Source organism: Amborella trichopoda, chromosome 10 (assembly GCF_054954075.1).
Source record: "Amborella trichopoda isolate Santa Cruz 75 chromosome 10, AtrichopodaSantaCruz75HAP2 v2.0, whole genome shotgun sequence".
Classification (NCBI taxonomy): Eukaryota; Viridiplantae; Streptophyta; class Magnoliopsida; order Amborellales; family Amborellaceae; genus Amborella; species Amborella trichopoda.
This window is the reverse complement of record NC_142345.1, coordinates 24,111,871-24,118,941: the sequence shown is the minus strand read 5'-3', so window position 1 is coordinate 24,118,941 and position 7,071 is coordinate 24,111,871.

The window sequence follows — 7,071 nt, the reverse complement described above, 5'->3', positions numbered from 1 at the left end:
AGGGCTCCAGCACCATTTAACTGCGCTCAGGCAATGTGATACGGGCAGTGTAACACAGCGCTCCGGCACTATGTAAGTACGCTCCGGTAGTGGAGCATTATAAGTTACAGGGCTCCAGCACTGTTTAACTGTGCTCTGGCAATGTGATACGGGAAGGGCACAATGCTCAGGTACTTCGTAAGTGCGCTCCGGTAGTGTAACACAGCGCTCTGATAGTGAAGCATTCTGAGTCACAAGGCTCCAGCACTATTTAAGTGCGCTCCGACAATGTGCTACGGGAAGAGCATTTTCGTCTAAAAAAATGAACTTTTTCCATTGGGAGGTATTTGCATAAAAAGCTTGTTTTTTTGGAAAAAAGTGAGAGAGAACTAAGTTGAATAAAAAATATATTTTGGGGGGGTTTTTGTAATTTTTTCTAGAAATTAAGTCTTAAAATCCATCTCAAAAATAGATTTATTAAGCCGGACTTGGCTGCATAGAAACCGGATCCATGTATATATAGGGGAAATTGTTTCATGCGGGCTGGACCACATTTCTACATTTGCGGGCTTGGCCGCATAAAAACCAGGTCTTATATATATATATATATATATAGGCGAAGCCCTTCATTTCAATTGTGTGGGAGAATGTTCATACAATAGGCGAACCACAATGAATGAATTTAGGGAAAAGTGCAAAATTTCTATACAACTTCCCCCAACCAAATTTTTCTTTGCAACTTTTATCCAAAACCAAGTTTAATTGCAAATACTCCCAAGGCAAAAAGGTCATAATTTTTTGGACGAAAATTCCTTTTATAATAGTACTGAATTGCAAATAAAAAATATTTGACCGAGGGAATCTATTGTCGGACTGCTCTTCACCTGCTAGAGCTCATCACGAGATTATCGGACCGCAAAAGAAACATAAGCCAAAGTGCCGGATTGAGTACAGAAAGTGTTAGACCACGTCAAGACAGATCAAGCCACAACTGTCAAACTGAGACATAGACGTGCCGAACTATGTGAACAAGTTGTCGGACCCTTTGGTTAGAGTGCCGGATTGTAGGGAATCATGTTGAGAAATGTGACTTTTTTAGTAAAAGGTATTTTTTTTCAAAAAATTATGGCTTTTTAACTTAGGGGGTATTGTCTATAAAACTTAGTTTTGAGGTAAAAGTTGCGAAAGAAAGTTTACTTCGAGGAGATTGTCTAGAAAGTCTACTTTTGACGGGGGTATCTGCAATTTTCCCATGAATTCACGAAATCCTTTGACTTTTAAAACCTATTACTCAGAAATTTGTATAAGCGGTTGTATATTATGAGGCCATTCATTTTTTTGTGTAAAGAAGTCACAATTAGTATTACCCATTAGATGTCAAATTTGATGGTTTAGGATGTGTCACAAAGTTTAAGAAAATATTTTTTGAACTTAGAGTCTAGTCAATAATACACTCCCGACCATCTAATTTGAAATTTGATGAACTAAAGTGATTGTCACCTCTTTGTATTAAAAGTAAATAGTCTATTTATATACTTTCTCTTTATATAAATAATTTTATGTGGTTTGTATAAGGTTGCAACCTTAAACAATCAAATTAAGGTACAAATCCAAATTTTATCATAAATATAATTTTGGTGTAAAAATTTATTAGGATGGCTTGAGAATCTATTTTTATCTCTAAATATAAAATCTTAAACTCCCAAAATGGTTTAATTCAAGTAGATCTATAAACACTTGAAAATCTATAAAATTGATGGTCTAGATAATTTGTTGCAAGATACACCAATTTTAAGACTCAAAATACTTTTTTTTTTCTTTTCATATTCATACATCTCTAAATCAAGATTGTCAATTAGAGATAATCTATTCGTAGATGACATAGTTTTGATTGATGAGACCTGAAACGCCATCAACATAAAGTTAGAACTTTGAATGGATGCTCTAGAATCCGAAGGTTTTAAAATTAGTTGGATTAAGACAGATTATATGGAGTGCAAATTTAGTAATAATATGAATAAAGATGAGGAAGTAGTTAAGATTGATGACCATAAAGTACAAGAAAGACCGTACTTTAGATATCGGGTCGATAATCCAAGAAAATGGAAAGATCGAGGAAGATGTCGCACACATAATTAGAGCTGGGTGAGCAAAGTAGAGATTTACAACTTGAATATTGTGTGATCGCTGCACACCAATGAGGCTGAAGGGCAAGTTCTATAGGATAGCAGTGATACCAACTTTGCTCTATGGAGCGGAATGTTGGGCGGACAAAACATTATACCCATAGAATGAGTGTAGTAGAGATGAGGATGTTGAGATGGATGAGTGACAAGACTAGGAGGGATAGAATTCACAATGAATCTATTTGAGAGAATTTAGGCCTAGCACCAATAGGCGATAAAATGAGAGAGTGTAGACTTAGGTGGGCTAGCCATGTGTGGAGTCGACTAAGTACAACACATGTTAGGAGGTGTGAATTAGTTCAAGTGGAATTACTGAAAAGGGCAATGGGTAGGTCCAAAAGGACATGGTTGGAAGTAGTCCAGAAAGATATGAAGACGTATTGCTTCACTGATGATATGACCTTTAATTGAGCAAAATGGAGAATTAGGAGTCATATAACCAATCCCAATTAATTGGGAAAAGGCTAAAATGATGATGATGATGAAAACAACCTTCTATTTAAGATGCACCTTAATTCTATATTTTAAGGTTGCATCCTTATATAAAATTTTTCCATATTTTAAAATTAAATAATATCTTCAATATTTTATGGATGGAGTTTCTATAAGTCTGCTGACTCATATGGATTTTTTGTCGAAAATTTTAGGAATTCGTCATCTAAACGTGGTAGTACCCCACACCCTAGTCACCATGTTGTAGTTTCCATTCCCACCACTAACACCACTCCACCAACACCTTCAAAAAGCTCTCCTAATTTACTTGAAAAACAGGTAGGTGTCTTCCCCACTGAATTACCCAAAAATAAAAAATAAAAATCATAAATATGAATATTTTTTCTTAACTTCAAAATGTACTCTTTTTAAGGATGTTTTTGGCACTGTTCATATCTAATTTGACCCTGTGCGCTTTACACAATGTCTATCTTAAAGAGTCAGTGGGGTCTTGCACCTGCTGATTCATAGAATATTTTTCCAAATTTTATATTTTAAAAAATAAAATTTTACACAAGATTGCAAGTTGCAACTTTAGACTGTAGATCTACCCAAAAAAAAAAAAATTTATTCTGTAGAAATAGGGTATATCTCAAGAATCCAATAGAAAATAGTGTTCCGAATTTGGAGAACCTTTCAATTTATCATCTTGACCTTAACATGGAAAAACAGAAGATTTCAAAGTCTTAAAAATATTTCATTTTGTAGCAAATTATTTGGACTATCTATTTTCAGTATTTTCAAGTGTTTATAGATCTGCTTGATTTGCATCTTTTTGGAGTATTAAATTTCATAAGTAGGATTGAACATGGAAGTTTTAGGCCATTGTAAGGTTTCAGATACCAGATCAACATCTTCTAGCAATATTTTGAGGTGTGCTTTACTTGTATGGTATGAGGTGGGCACCGTGTACAAACCTCACCCTTTATATTTTATGTTTACGTTCCATTTTTTAGGAGCACACTTAATATTTCAATTTTATCTTCTTTTTTTATTATTGTTTTAAGTGAAAAGTATAGAAACCTAAAATTTAAGCTTTAAAATGATGTAGATAAAGAAAGCTAAAATTGAGATATAATTTTTTTTTATAGAAGATCAAAAATTTTATTTATAAAATACTAAAAAGAAATTACATAATCTGAGACCAAAGTCTCAATTAAGGAAGAGCCCCCTTTGGCAAGATAGTCGGCCACAACATTGGCCTCATGATAGACATGAACAAAGGAGAACGTGTAAGATCTAGACAAGTTCCAAATCTGCCGCAAGAAGGAACGATATTCTCAAGCCGATTTAATGGTCCCATTACACCAATTAATAACATTCGACGAGTCCCCTTCCACCACACAGTGCATCCCTACCATTTTGTCCCTAAAAAGTTTTAGTCCATGAAAAAGTGCCATCAATCTAACAAAGTTTGCCGTCTTCTCCCCCAAAGGACACGCAAAAGAGAATACTACAGCTCCATTCCAATCTCTTACTACACCTCCAAAACCAACACGACCCGTGTTACCAAAAGAACTACCATCGAAATTGAGTTTGAAAACCCCTTCCAAAGGTGGCATCCAACGACCCTTCGGCCTACATTTTACTGCTCCCAAGTGAAAAAGATTCGCTAAATTTCTCTTAACATCCACTTCGAAAAAGTCTTTCCTAATTTTAATAACAGTGCAAAAGAGACACATCGCATGCAAAATCTTCACTAAAATTCTCTCCAGAGGCAAGCTAATATTTTCAAAAACTCTTTGATTTCTTTCTTTCCAAACTCCCATAAAATCATGCCCCTTGTAGTCTGTCAAATAACCACTCCAGTTCTAGGTAATAAGCTCACAGACAAGTTTGAGATAATCCCCATCACATTAGCAGGCATAACCATAGTGATCCCCAATTTATCAGAAAACCACTGCCAATTTCTCAAGATAAAAGAGCAATGGAGAAATAAATGAGGCCCATTTTCTGCATCATTCTTACATAATAAGCAAATATTCGGTAAAATTTTACCCCTTTTGATAAGATTATCCACAATGAGGATTTTTTCTTGCACCGCCATCTAAAGGAAAACTTACTTTCAACAATAGAGGCCAATTCCAAATGCTAGAAATCTCAGGAAAGAACCACCTCCACCGATCATGAAAAAGTAAATGATACATCGACTTCACTGAAAATGAATCATCTAACTCAATCTGCCAGATGACTATATCTGAAGCATTTTGAGGTACATAAACTTCATGCAAAAGTGTTAACAGCCTGCTATATTCATTACAAAGTTGCTCAGAAATCATATTATAAGATAGAGAGACATTCTAAATAATATGATTGTCCCTTCTTTCAAAGATCTCAGAAACAATCACATAAGTATTCTCCACCACCCTCTGGAAGACCTCAGGGAAGAGATATTTCAATGGTGAATCACCCAACCATTTATGATACCAAAAAGACATGTGGCATCCATCTCCCAAACTACATCGAATATCCCTATAGATCAAAGGTTTGCAAGAGTTAATGGATTTCCAACAATAAGACATACCCCTCGTACCAATCTTCCGACCAACCCACATACCAAATCTATCCTTTCCATACTTTGCAATAATCACTTGATACTAAAGTTGCTATTTGAAGTTTAAACTTCTCCACCACCATTTGCAGAGTAAAGCCTGATTCACCAATCTTAATTTCCTAATACCTAGATCTCCTTCCCTTCTTGGCGTGCATACGCTATCCCACCGAATGAGATGATACTTCTTGAGACTATCTGTAGATCCCCAAAGGAAGTTCCTCATAAGAGTTTCAATTTTCTTTGCAACCCGTGGGGAAATCTACAACAATGACAACTGATAAATGGGTAAATTTGATAAACACGCCTTCACCAATGTGATCCTACCTCCCAATGACAAATATTTATATTTCCACAAATCAAGTTTTATTTGTATTCTTTGGATCACTTTGTCCAAGACAGTCATAGGAAGACGACCATCTGAAATTGGCAATTCTAAGTATACAATTGGGAAGGTCTCCACCTTACACCCCATAATCTCTACAAACTCACACATCACAACATCATTACAGTTTATGCCAACTACAGAGGATTTTGCAAAGTTAACCTTGAGGCCCAAATCCACTTCACAGCACTTTAAAAATGTGTAAATATTAGAAATCTGAAGATGTTTGGCATCACAAAAAAGTAAAGTATCATGCGCATATTAAAGATGCGATATGCACAGACCATCATTAGGCATATAGAAACCTAAAAAATGTCAGTTTGTCTCTACATTCCTAATAAATAGACTGAAGCATTACGCATAAATTGTAAACAAAAATGGTGACAAATGATCCCCTTGATGAAGCCCCTTAGAGGCACAAAAAAAACCAGTACGACTACCTTTAAACAAAACTGAAAAGTGAGCAGACGATAAACACCCATAAATCCTACTTCGCCATTTATCTCCAAAACCTATATTCGTCATGATTTCTAAGAGAACACCCCATTCCACCCTATCATATGCCTTTTCCATGTCGAGTTTAATTACAACCCCAGCACTACAACTCAGAATCCTCAAGTGTATACACTCCTGGGCCACCAACACACTGTCTGTTATTAGTCTATCCTTGATAAAAGCTGATTGAGGACCAGTGATAATATTTGGTAAAACTACTTTAAGTCTCTCAGTCAAAACTTGGCTATTATTTTATAGAGACTTGAAAGCAGATTAATGGGTCGAATATCACAAGGTTTGTAATAACAGACTTTATAGGGATTAGTGTTATAAAGACATAATTAACTCCCCTAAAGAGTTCACTTCTACTCAAGAAGTCTCGTACTATCTATAATACCTCACCACAAATCAAATTCCAAAACTTATGAAAGAAAAACAAGTGGAAGCCATCAGGCCCAAGAGCCTTGTCACCAAGAAGGGAAAAAATTGCATTTTTACTTCTTTCATACTCACCTCTCTCAAGAAAAGCTACTAGCCCAGAAGACAAACCTTTAAACTAGGAGTAACCCTCACCTCAGAAGTGAAGGTTTTTTCAAAGTGGTTTACAACCGCATTAGACATTCCAACATCATCATCCAGGTCAATGCCATTGATCAAAAGCCCCGAGACGTCATTCTGACGTCTCCTAGCATTTGCAATAGCATGAAAAATCATATCACTTTCCTTTAGCCACTTAACCCTGGTTCTTTTCTTCCAATAAACCTCCTCAACCCTCGGGAGCTCTTGTAATTCCAAAGATTTAGAATTTCTTTCTAAAATCAACTCCTCAGTGAAAACTTCTGAGTTTTGAGTAATAGAATCCACAACTTCTAAACACCTAAGAAGAACCTCTATTTTTTTCTTTGAGATGATATCTCTTAGCAGATTTCCAAACAATAAGCTTATGTTTGACATTCAAAAGCTTCTTATGAAACTGGAAATCA